Source organism: Sorex araneus, chromosome X (genome assembly GCF_027595985.1).
Source record: "Sorex araneus isolate mSorAra2 chromosome X, mSorAra2.pri, whole genome shotgun sequence".
Taxonomy (NCBI): Eukaryota; Metazoa; Chordata; class Mammalia; order Eulipotyphla; family Soricidae; genus Sorex; species Sorex araneus.
This window is the reverse complement of record NC_073313.1, coordinates 68,866,043-68,880,134: the sequence shown is the minus strand read 5'-3', so window position 1 is coordinate 68,880,134 and position 14,092 is coordinate 68,866,043.

Sequence of the window (14,092 nt, the reverse complement as noted above, 5' to 3'; positions counted from 1 at the left end):
AACTTTAATTATAATATCGTTTAAAGAGGGGTGGAGCGATAGCACAGAGGGCAGGTCATTTGCCTTGCACGCGGTCAACCCAGGTTCAATTCCTCCGCCCTTCTTGGAGAGCCCGGCAAGCTACCGAGAGTATCTTGTCTGCACGGCAGAGCCTGGCAGCTACCTGTGGCATATTCCATATGCCAAAAACAGTAACAACAAGTCTCACAATGGAGAGATTACTGGTGCCCGCTGGAGCAAATCGATGAACAATGGGATGACAGTGATACAGTGTTACAGTGATCATTTAAGGGAATAGAACTACAAGATCAGGAAAAGTTTTCTATATTTTACATGGAAAAATAGCTGCTGTAGTATTTCATGTGTTACACAATTTAATTTGCTATTCTCTTTGATTTATTTAATATTGTTTTGATTTAAAAATTAGCTCTACAAAGCAATATGTAAGAAATATGAACTTTTTTTTTTTTGCCATCTTGTCATAGTGAACAATCAGGATCCACTTTAATTTCTCTTGGTTTTTTTTTTGCTTTGACCAAATTAAAGCAGGACAACAGTGAGTACATACTGTATGATTCAGTTAGTATGAATTTTTAGAAAAACACCTGTTAATCTATAGGACACTCAAGCAGTTTTCTAGGTATGATAGTAGATATAAGTTGTAACATAGATTAGTAAATTTAGAAAACTGAAAATAGTTTTGTCTTTATAGTGATAACCAAAACATATACATATATGACAGCGTATATATTATATATATCAAAGCTTATCAGAGCATATACTACTAGATGCTGCATTCATTTATATTAATTATACCTCAGCAAAGATTTTTTTTTCTTTTTGGGTCACACCCGGTGATGCACAGGGATTACTCCTGGATCTGCACATAAGAATTACCCCTGGCGGTGCTCAGGGGACCATATCGGATGCTGGGAATCGAACCCGGGTTGGCCGCATACAAGGCAAATGCCCTATCCGATATGTTATTTCTCTAGTCCTGAAAGTTTGTTTTTTAATGGTAGCCCTTTGACTTTTCCCTTTTTGTAATCCAGGCTTTGATTTTGCAAAACAGGTGATAAAGGTAGTTCCAACCTTTAAGAACATGGTAGGTTTTCATTTAGATTGAAACACTGAGAAAATTTCTTATGATATAACAAATACTCAATAAATGATGATGATTATTATACACTAAATATTGGAACAAGTTATTTTACTGAATCTCAATTTATCTAATAATTCTATAAGAAAAACTTTCATATGTTAATTTGACAAGTGAGATAACAGAAATTCAGAGAAGTGATGTACAGTAACTCATTACACAACTCACATTTGTAAAGGTACAACTTGAATATAACACACGCTCCCATTAGCACTTAGACTTCAAATTGATTTCCATACCTTCTACATATTCACTTTTATACTTGAGCGATAGCACAGCAGGTAGGGAATTTGCCTTGCAGTTGGTCGACCTGGGTTTGATTCTTCCATCCCTCTTGGAGAGCTGGCATGCTACCAAGAGTATCCCACCCTCACGGCAGAGCCTGGCAAGCTCCCCGTGGCGTATTCGATATGCCAAAAACAGTAACAACATGTCTCACAATGGAGACACTACTGGTGCCCACTCTAGCAAATCAATGAAGAATGGGATGATAGTGTTACAGTGCTACTATTTCTCAATATTTTAAGTTGGAAATACTTTAACACGAATAATTTCTCCAATTAACTTTAGCACAGGTACTTTTGCCTTACGTAAAACACTTCATTAAAATTGGTTATTATCGAAGCTCCGTAGTTTACACTAGCTATTTCCTGTTTGCAGTGCTTCTGTCTTTGCCTGGTGTGCATGCCCAGCACTGAGTGTCAGGATCCCGCCATCATTATCCCACGGACCCTTCCTCTTTCCCTTTAGCAGCTTCAATTTACACTTCTAATCTGTTTCCAAAACCAATTTTCTAATCGCTTGCTTTGTTGCTTTATACACAGTACATGGGAAAGCTCACCTGGTATTTGTCACAAAATATTAGTATGGCCAAAACTTTCAAGTCCCACAATTCCATAGTTGCATAAAGAGCCTTTGGTCAGGGCCAGAAAGAAGTACAGAGGTTAAGGATGACCCTGGTTTGGTTCTTGCACAGCATATTGTCCCTTGAGCACCACCAGTAGTGATACTTGAGCACAGAGTCAGGAATAAACCCTGAGCACCACCAGATGTAGCTTAAACTCCACTGCACAAGCTCTTCCACCATTCTGGCCTCCTCCTCCCCCCGAAAAAAAATGCCTTTATCATAGACCCATAAGGCAGATTCATTTTCTTCCAAAACTGAGGCAAGGGTTGACAATGTCAGGACTAAAACTGGCCTCGATCTCCTGATAATCCTACACCAAATGTTTCAAAGGCTTCAAAATGAAAAGTTCATTCCCCCCTCAAGGTTCTCTTTGTTGTGAATTTGCTTCTTGGAGATAGCACTCTTCACTGTGGTGCTTATGCGGGCTTGCACCCTTGACTGTAGTGTGTCGTGGAGGTCACAGGCTTGAGGTGGAGTGTTTGCACACACTTGCTTGTGGATCTAGGTTATTGCAAACAGTACAGTTACAGGTATCGTATATTGCATGAGGAGTCCTGCAACAAATAAACTCAGATGCAGTCATGCCTGTGAGGAAGCTGTCCGCTATTAAGATATCTCTGTTTAAATGATTTCCCTAAAATGATTTCAGAGCTCCTAACCATCCTTGTGAGAACATAACCCTTCAGAGGAAAAATACAACCCTAGGCATTTTCTTGCTCATATAAAGAGTATTCATTATTTTGTGCAAAGGTATAAATCTATCTTACGTGGACAATAGTATCCTATCCGTTTAGTCTGTGCAGGCATATCAGGGCTGGGAAAGTCCTGCATCAAATCAACACTAAATTACTGCCAGCCTCGCTAATGGAGGAGTCATCAAGCTGCATCTTGGACCCACTTGGGGTGGAAGTAGCTTGTTCAGAGAGCCCGAGTACTCAAGCACATCACAGGCAAAGGAGACATGGATTCCAAACTTCCAATGGGCTGAAGATTTTTGTCTTCATTACAAAACATAAGACGGTTTGGGAGACGACAGGTGGTGAAGCAGAAAAGTGTTTATTCACAAAGAAAAGATTGTTTAAGAAAGAACTTGGGATTCTCCATAGAGATTAGAGAACCAATCCAACGAAAGAGAGAAACACCCACAAGAAAGGGCCAGGCAAACACAGAATAGAGTGCCATCCAGCAAAAGAAAGAGAGGTTAAGTACCACTAAGAGGGCATCTCTGAAGATGGAGAGCTCTATGTTGCTCTGGGAAGTTGATTCCATGAGGGTCTCTTCCAAGTTGCTTCAACTTGGGCATTCTGTGTTGGTAAGAGCTAGTGCCAGGGCAATGAATCGGTGTGATCCTCTCTTTCACTCACAGTCTCATCAAGGCCTTTGCTCCTGCCAGTGAATTGTCATCGGAAGGAGTCTGGACTGTGCCACCAAGCTGACTCCTTAGAGTTTTGAGTTGGCAGCGGAATTAAACCTTTTCAGAGCGTATTTTGTCTCTCATTTCGTGATTTTATAGCTTTCTGAGGTTCATTGCCAAAGGGTGTCTCTTAACTGATTGTCTACCTCAGCAGGTAACATTTATATTTCCAGATCAACTGTAACTCAGTGTTCTTTTGTAACTAGGTAGTAACTAATAATCTTCACTCATTCAATTATTCACCAGACAAATAATAAAACACCTAAACATTAAACAAGATATATTCCCTACTCTCAAAGAGCTTATAGCCTAGGGCAGTGCATTTGATTTAAAGACTTCTAATGTAATAGTTACTCAAAATGCCTGTTACAAAGTAGGATCCTGGGCCAAAGCAATAGTACATGGGTAGGGTCCTTGCCTTGCATGCAATCTATCTGGTTTTGATCCCATATGGTTCCCTGAACCCTGCTAGAAGTGATCCCTGAGCCAGGAGAAAGCTTAGAGAACCACTGTGTGTTTCCCCCTCCAAAAAAAATGTAGGACCCTGAGTCTCACCAAGATCTATATGATAAAATCTCTAGGGATGGGTTTCAAGAATATACAGATATATAGATGTTGATAAGATCTTTCTATAAAGTATAAAATACATAGGCTGATGTCAAACTCATAAAATATAAGCAATGGATCATATATTGGCCCTTGTAGCAGATATATAATTTAATTATCTTCTAGTATATCATAAGTTTTCTTTTTCTTTAAATAAGAAAGCTGCTATCCAGAAAGTTATTTGCCTACAATAATTCTATGGGAATATTCACAATGGAAAATGGGTCTCTTCATTATCTTAGTTTGACCACATAATATATTCTTCAAAGTGGAATATTTGTGAGATGAAGGAAAAATTCATTATTAACAGTTTTACCTGGACAAGGTATAAAACCTAACTTTCCTGGGCAAATAAGTCCTATGACTACCATACCAAATTCCCATTTAATGTTTCACAGTCCTTTATTCACTGGGTAATCTAGCACGGAATGTTTTTTTTTTTCATCTGGAATTTATTGATCTAATAAAATTACATTAAGAATTAAAATGAATTATACATTATTGTGCTCATGTTTCCCCCATACAAAGTTCAAGAACCCATCCCTTCACCAGTGCCCATTCTCTACCACCAGTGAACCCAGCATCTCTCCCACCCTCCCCAGTCCCGTCTCCCCCCCAACCCCACACTGCCACTATGGCAGGGTATTCCCTTTTGTTCTCTCTCTCTGATTAAGTGTTGTGGTTTGCAATAAAGGTGTTGAGTGGCCATTGTGTTCAGTCTCTAGTCTACATTCGGCACGCATCACCCTTCCCCCGCATGACTTCCAACCACATTTTACTTGGTGTTCCCTTCTCTGAGTTGCCCAGAATGAGAGACCAGCCTCCAAGCCATGGAGTCAACCTCCTGGTACTTATTTCTACTATTCTTGGGTGTTAGTCTCCTAGTCTACTATTCTATATCCCACAGATGAGTAGCACCAAATGTTTTTAAATGTTTTTAAATTTTAAACAAATTTTGTATTATCATGAATAGCCATTTGTAAGACAACTTGGTGGATACTATTGTTCACTTGAATTTAGTGAAAATACATGTCCCATATTCTAGCTAAAGAGATATTTAACTTTCTCTCATATTGTGGTTTAAGCTTTTATAATATCCCAGTAGTAATAAATAGGCCCAAGAAGGCCAAGAGGTAAGCCGCATGAAATCATCACAGATTCAAATAGCAACAAAACATAGAAGCAACCACAGGATTCCATGTTTTATCCCATAGAGAAAGTGTATATGAGTAGCCAGCCAACAATTCTGACATGCTGTTTGTGTGAGAAATATTGGAACAGTAAGAATCTGGGGTTGGAAGCTACCAAGTCGAAGGAGGGGCAAAACCAAAACATGAATCATAGCCAAGACAAAGCAGTGGCAAGCTGAAATTCCACCAATAGCCTTATAAATTTCCACCTGCACAATGACTGAGACAATGTGGGAGGCTAGAACTGGCCTGGCAGGATCCCAAGGTGGCATTTGTAGCAGGGAACTTATCTGTTGCCCAAGGCAGGGAAGCAATCCTGCAGAATTACAAGCCAAAGAAGACATCTGCTTTCTCTAGGTGAAGGATAATATTCCCTCCTCCCTTGAGCATCTGAGTCCAGGCATTCATTCAGACTCAGAGTAGAGACATGATCCAGAAAATAAGGAAAGGTGGTTATATTGTACATGGTCACTCAATCTTAAAGACAGAGACAATGATTCAGGGTGAGCTACTGGGAACTGTCAATGCTAAGGTAGCATTAGTCTGTAGAGGAAAATTTCAGTGGTGGCCAGAAGCAGCATATTCATCCCATAGACATTTTAACCATCGCATGAATCCAATGGCTACCCCAATCTTCACCAAACCAGACCCTTGCTCAAGTCCTCAAGAAGCATCAGACACAAAGTACAGGCACATAATACTACCAACATTAATGAAGACAAAGTCACAGAAAGATTCCCAAACACACAAGAGCTCACTTACCTTTCAGGTGAAGACTTTGGAGTGGCAATAGCAAGGATGCTCAATGCACTTAAGAAGGCAATAGAAAATAGCCTCCCCAACAAATAGAAAATAAAGTAAACTCATGAGAGGCAGTTTGAGAAACTGCAATCAGAAGTCACTGAACTGAAGAGCATGGTCGATGAACTAAAATAGTCATTGCAAGGACTCAGCAGGAGAGTGACAAACGCTAAAGAACAAATTGGTGTGTTGGCAGTTAAGATACATGAAGGCATCAATAAAGAACAGAATAAAAAAAGAGAAAAGTAATGAATGTAACCTTATAGAACCATTGGATACTGTTAAGAAGAACAATATTCAAATTATGGAGTTTCAATGGGAGAGGCAAGGGAAAATATGGAAGAACTATTGGTCAGAGAAATTATAGTTGAGAGCTTTCCCAGTCTGAAGATTCAGTTATATACACAGATCCAAATAGCCCAAAGGGTTTCTAACAAAATAAACCCAAATGGAAGAACTCCAAGAAAAACTGTAATTAAAATGGCAAAAGCCAAAAACAGAATCTTGAGAGCAGTAAGATCAAAGAATCTTACAAATAAAGAATTCCCAATAAGACTCACATAGGATCCATCATGTAGACTCTGTAGGCCAAAATGAGTGGTTTGACCTAGCAAGCAGGTTAGAAGAGATAAATATCCCAACTAGAATACTCTATGCAGATAATTCATTGTTGAAATCAGAGTGGGTGATGAAAAGTTTTGTGGACAAATAAAGGTTTAAAAAGTTCATGGTCATTGATCCAGCTTTTCAAGAAGAACTAAATGATCTACTTTAAGATTCCAAGAAACCCTACTTGGGAATAGTAAGATACTTAAAAAAAGTTGGAGGAAGGATTAGAGAACTATCAGAGTCCTATGCAATGTGATTCAATTACTTTGAATTGAGGGGAAGGAATTTAAAACCTACATGGTAACTACAGGGCACTCTCCTTTGTTCATTTCAGTGCTATTTACAATAGCCAAGATCTGGAAATAACCAAAGTTCCCAAGAGTTTATGAGCAAATAAGAAGTTGTAATATACACAATGGCATTCTACTCAGCTCTAAGAAAAGATGAAACCCAGGAGTTCACTGCTACTTGGATGGAACTGCAGTCTCATCTGGATGAAGTTAATCAAAGGGAGGACAAATATCAAATGATCTCACTAGGGGCAACATCTAGAAACATTGTTGGAGGAATACTGAGTTTCCAGTGGTGGGTGTAGTAAAGCAACAACATAGTCCTGAAATATTTATACTAAAACTATTGGAAATCATGGTGTCTACATTTAAAATAATAGTAATGAACTGAATCATTAAAATAAAGATTTCAGGGCTAGAGCACTTGCACGGTGAGTGAGAGGTTTGCTATGCATGATGCTGACCCAGATTTGTTTCCCAGTACCACATATAAAGCACCCTGAGCGTTTCTACTTTCCTTGGACAATAAGTTGGGAGTAATAATTAAGCACTGACAGGTGTAGCCTCCCCCCAAATAAGAAAAACAACAGAGATTTCATCATAATGTCTTAAGAATTTAGGCAATTTTGCTAAGCTAGATGTTGCATGTGCAACTTAAAGTAGAAACCGACAACATTACTGTGACTTTGTTCCTTGACCATCCCTACAAAATGAATTAGTAAGAGTTTTAAATAAGTGAATGCTACTAAGGTGAGCACTTGCAAAGCAATCTGAAGGGCATGTGTCATACACAGTAAGCACGTCTTTGTTATAATCACTATTAATAAAATTTGCCACACTGAACTTTTAAAGCATTTTGTAGATCGGAAATAACGTAGGAAGATTAATTAGAGCATTGGACACTTTAGAACAAAGGTCATTATTCGTATTCTCTCAGTGGTTTCAAATCAGGTCAGCCTAAGTTTGAATCCTAGCTTAACAATTATCTATATGTCCGTAGGCAAGTTACTTCCCTGCTTTGTTGGGAACACCAGTTTTTTAACTCTGAAAAAAAATGCTACTATCCTACAGCCATTTATAATGTTTTAAAAACACCACCACAAGTGAATTCCACAGATCTTTGAGCAGCAGACACCTAATGAATATCAAATCATGTGACTTTCAAATTTTTCATTAAAACATCATGATTTCCAAATTTATTTGTATTGGAATTTTCGTCATGCTATGTTCTGATACCAATCCCTCCACCAGTGTCCCCAGGTTTTCCCTTTGCCTGCCCCACAGCCTACCTTCTTAGAAGGCTAAATTTTTTTTTAATTTTTTTTTTTTGCTTTTTGGGTCACACCTGGCGATGTACAGGGGTTACTCCTGGCTCTGCACTCAGGAATCACCCCTGGCGGTGCTCAGGGGACCATATGGGATGCTGGGATTCGAACCCGGGTCGGCCGCGTGCAAGGCAAACGCCCTACCCGCTGTGCTATCGCTCCAGCCCCAGAAGGCTAAATTTTAGATTTGGTAATTGTAGTTTGGATCTCATGTTTCCAGTGGTGTTGGATACACACACAGACACCCCCCACCACACACACACATATTCACGTGTGTTCCCTTCACTATATCATTGATCTACCCAAAGTCCTTGAGCCTGCCCCCATTAATTCCCTTCAGTTTCATATAAAACTCCTCAATTTCAAACCTTATCTATTCTTCCCCTCCTTATACTCAAGGGCCACGGATGACCTAGGAAATCCCTCTTTTATACCTTGCATTTCCGTGTCCATTTATTCTATATACCACAGGTAGGTGAGATCATCCTCTGCTGGTCCTTCTTCTTCTGACTTACTTTACTTACATATCTTCCAGTTCCATCCATGTTGCAGCAAAATAAATGATTTTATCATTTCTTACAGCGGCACAGTATTTCATTGTTTATACATACCACATCTTCATAATCTACCTAGGTTGATCAAATATCTTAGAAATTATGGTAAGTGCTGCAATGAACAATGGTGTGTATATGTTCTTTTGAATGGAACTTTTTGTGTCCTGAGGGTAGATACCAGAAGAAGTAGAAGTCAGATTACTGGGTCATATGGAAACTCAGTTCTTAGTTTAGTGAGAATCTTCATAGTATTTTCCTTAGGAATTAAACCAGATTGAATTCCAAACAAAATAGAAGAGTTTATTTTTCACTACATCTCCGCCAACATGGAAGTTCCTGGTATTTTTGACATGTGCCGTTCTCATTTGTGTGAAATAATATCTTATTATGATCTTGATATTTATTTCCCTAATAAAAAGTTATGATTTTTTTCATGGTCTGCTGGTCATCCATGATATTTCTTAGAGAACTACCTGTTCATTTCCTCTCCCTATTTTTGACGGGAATTTTGGATTTAATTTTGTTGACCTTTTTGAGTACTTTATATATCCTGGATATCAATCCTTTGTCTGATGTGTTGAGTGCAAATATTGTCTACCATTCAGTTAGCTGTCCTTTATTTCTAGCCCATGTTTCATTTTTTTGCTAAGCAGAAGTTCTTACATTTGATGCAGTCTATTAGTTTATTCAGTTGCACTTGCCAATGGAAACATATCATTGAAGACAACTTTGAAGTCGAAATCTTAGAACATTTTTCTTATATTTTCCTCAATTTGCTTTATAGATTCTGGTCTGATCTCCAGGTCTTTTATCCACTTTGAATTGAATTTTTGTGAGGTGAAATATGGATTCAGCTTTAATCTTTTACACATGGTTATCCAGTTTTTCCATCAATGCTGGTTAATATATGTGTGTGTGTGTGTATGTGTGTGTAAACAAGATATTTATTTCCCATTGACCTGAGAATCTATATTTATACAGTATCACACTATTTTGATCACTATAGCTTTATTGTATAGTTTTAAGTTGAGTAAGGAGATGCATCCCATTTTCTTATTTTTAAGCATGGTTTCAGATATTTGGGGTTTTCTTGATTCCATAAAAACATTGATAATGACTGTGATAATTCTTTGAAGAATATCCTCTGAATATGATCGGAAATTATCTTGAATCTACATAGTAATTTAGGTAGGATGGTCATTTTTAATGATTTTTATTCTTCCAATATAAGAGCATGGAATATTTTTACATTTCCTAAGGTCTTCTATCTAATTCTTGAGTGATTTAAAGTTTTTAAGGGATAGATCTTCTACGTCTTTTCTTAGGTTGATTCCTACGTATTTGATGTTTTTAACACAATTTAAAAAATATCCTTAACAAAATCTTAGCAAACTGAATCCAACAGCACATAAAAAGAATCATACACCATGGTAAAGTTGGATTTGTGGTAGGGCAGGGTTGCAGGATGGTCCCAATAAGCAAATAAATTTATATAGTATATCACATCAGTACAAGGAAAGATAAAAATCATTGGGGCTGGAGAGATAGCACAGCGGGTAGGGCGTTTGCCTTGCACGCGGCCGACCCAGGTTCAAATCCCAGCATCCCATATGGTCCCCTGAGCACCGCCAGGGGTGATTCCTGAGTGCAGAGCCAGGAGTATCTCCTGTGCATCGCCAGGTGTGACCCAAAAAGCAAAAAAAAATCATATTATTACATAAATTGATGCAAGGAAAGCTTTTGACATGATCCAACATCCATTCAAAATAATAGCAATAATAATAATAATAATAATCATAACCTGAATGAAATATGGGTGGACTGAACTTTGCTCAAGAGAGTAATCTATATAAATATCAACATCTATATCAAGCCAATTGCCAATATTATCTGTAAGAGTGCAAATCTCAAAGCAGCAAGGAAACAGCTAGCGCAGTGACGAAACTGGAGAGAAGTAGCTCCTACGCTGTCTCGGTAGGCCTCCTCTCTGAGCAGAGATCACTGGAGCCTTCTCAGGATGAGAGAGACCAAAGCCCTGCCCTGTTATAGGTCCCGGCACGACTCTCACCCACACCCACATTTAAACAACCCTGCCATATGACAATCTGGACCAATGTCAGAGAGAAGCGGAAGCTGTGCGGAACCTTAAAGGCCCAAGACACCATGCTGCTGAATCATCCTAGTGACTCTGCTATGGGCCACCGGACATCTCCAAAGTTCTCAGTACTTACAGCCCAGTATTTGCACAGAAAATTAGGTAGAATAGTTGTGCAGAGGCCCACTGAGCTCAATTAGAGGACACAATAGCACAGAAGGATCAACTAACACCTACTGACTCAGCAAATTCTCAGATGCTGACTTTAGTAACACTATAATGAGGTATATATTATAACAAGCAGTGTAAATAAAATGTTTTGTGCCTGATAAGTGGGCAGGCTTTACAGGTGGATGGGTAATTTGGACACTGGTGGAGGGAAGATCACATTGGTGGTGGGAATAATGTTGGAATATTAAATACTTGAAATGACTCTATTATAAACAACTTTGTAGATCATGGTGTTTAAATAAACTTTCAAATGGGAAAAAACAAGATAATGAGGAAAAAAGCAAAAATTGAAAGCATTCCCACCAACACCAAGCACAAGAGAAGGATGTCCACTGTATCTTCTATTTATTCAGTAAAGTATTAGAAGTTCAAGCATCAGTAATCAAGCAAGCAAAAGGTAAATCAATGGGATCTAAATAGGAAAAGAAGTCAAATTATGACTTTGCAAATGACACAATATGCCTAGAGAACCCTAGAGTGCACACACACAAACACACACACACACACACACACACAAACCTACTAGAAAGAAAATAAACCAATACAGCAAAGTGGCTGGCTATAAGGTTAACACAAAAAAAATGGTTATATTCCTATGTACAAATAGTGAATCAGAGGGGAAGTTATCAAATCATGCGAATTATAGTATCTTTATTACTATAGATCATTAATGCCCATTTGATGGCTTTTTAAAATGACGATGTTAGTGTGCAAAGTTTAGAATGTTTGGTATATATATTCTTATTTAAACCTAACCCTTAGAGAGGTTCAGAGATAGCACAGCATGTAGGACTTGCACACATCTGACCGAGGTTCATCACAGGCATCTCATATGGTCTCCGGAGCCCATCATAAGTTATTCCTGAGTACAGATCCAATAGTAACCCCTGAGAACTACCAGGTGTGGCCCAAAAAGCAAAAATATGAAACCTGACTCAGACTGGCGGTTTTATACTTATACTTTATATAGTTTTATATTTATTTTTACTGTCATATTTTCAAAATTATAACTCCTAGCCTACCCATTTCAACATTTTAAACAAAGTACAATTGGACAAATATGAAGATCAGAATGCATCATATAAAATAAATTTTTTTGCCTCATAGATACAATTAATTTTTTTGTCTTTCTTTTTTTGGTAAGCTTGATGAAAAGCACGATCGACCATATCCACACAGTGACCGAACTCATTGAAGTTTCGTGAAAGTTCAAGATGCCGCTCTGTCTAACGTTTATCGACTTAAAGAAGGCCTTCGATTCTGTTGAGACTGAGGCGGTCATCGAAGCCCTGGCCAAACAGGGCGTTCAAACTCAGTATATCAAAATCCTCTGAGAGCTGTATTGTGGATTCACCACCAGGATCTCACCATTCTACATTGATGTAAAGAGAGCAGTGCAGCAGGGTGATACCATTTCACTGAAACTCTTCAGTGCCGCCCTTGAGAACATCATGTGACAACTGGAATGGGAAGGAATGGGAGTGAAGATAGACGATCGGGAATTACACCACCTCCCCTTCGCTGATGACATCGTTCTCATAACGCCAGACATTAGCCAAGCGGCATAAATGCTGGCCGACTTCTATCGTGAGTGTGGAAAGGTCGGATTGCAGCTGAATCTCAACAAGACGATGTTCATGAAAAATGAACTGGTCCCTGAAGTTCATTTGTTCTCAATGGAATGAACATCTCTGAATGCAGCAGCTATGTGTACCTGGGTCAAGAAATCAACATGAGGAACAACTTGGTGCCAGAACTGCGCGGGAGGAAGAGAGCAGCGTGGAATGCATTCAAGAGCGTTGAAGAGGTGGTTAAGAGAATGAAGAACCTCAAACTCCAGGCACGTCTTTTCGATTCCACAGTTCTTCCTGCACTAACATATGCCTCAGAGACCTGGGCCCTACGAAAACAGGATGAGAATGCTATTAGGGTATCCCAAAGAGGAATGGAAAGAGCTATGCTGGGAATATCATGTCTCACTCAAGTGAGAGAAGGAATCCGGAGTTCTGACCTCCGTCGATGGTCAAAAATCAGGGATGCTGTCTCGTTTGCCAAGGCATCAAAAATCAGATGGGCCAGTCATGTAATGTGATTCAGAGACAACCGTTGGACTAGAGCTGTTACCGACTGGATTCCACGGGAGGTCAGAAGACCTTGTGGCCGCCCTCCAAGTAGATGGTCAGATTTCTTCGTCAAATCTCTGAATGAACGATTTGAGGCTTTTTCTGTTCCTGGAACGAGCAGGTATCATTGGGCTACACTACCCCTCAACAGGGACAAATGAAGATGTTACTGGCGCCTGCTCGAGCAAATCGAAGATCAACGGGACTACAAGTGATACAAGTGATGAAAAACATAAAATTTATTTTATAATTATATACCAAAAATCCTCCTGTGAAGGTTAATAATCATATAATAACATTGGATATTAGAATAATTCTCTTGAACCAAATTTCTAACCTCTTAATATTTTAGCCACACAAGTGAGATAATGAAAACTAAAGTAGAACGTATTAATTTTTGAAATATGCATTTTTTGAAATTTGACTACAACCAAAGTCAATGATTAAGATCATTAACAAGCCCTCATTATCTAGCAGTGACCTCTAATGATACTCAGCCTAAATTTGCCTTTTGGGATTTTAATTGTCCTCATGTGGTTGTGGCTTGCCATTATTTGAATATCATATATGTCATTGTAAACATTAAAAGTCTCATTCAGAGGAAGATTTCAAGAGTGACATTTAAATGAGATCTGACCTTCAAAACATTATACCTTGAATGTAGGGGCATTGGGAAAGTAAATGGCTTATTACAAAGAAAAAAAGACTGATAGTGACTATAAGCAATGGTCTGTCAATGGTCATGTATGCCTGATTTGTCATTGTTGGGGTAGTACACCACCTGGCCC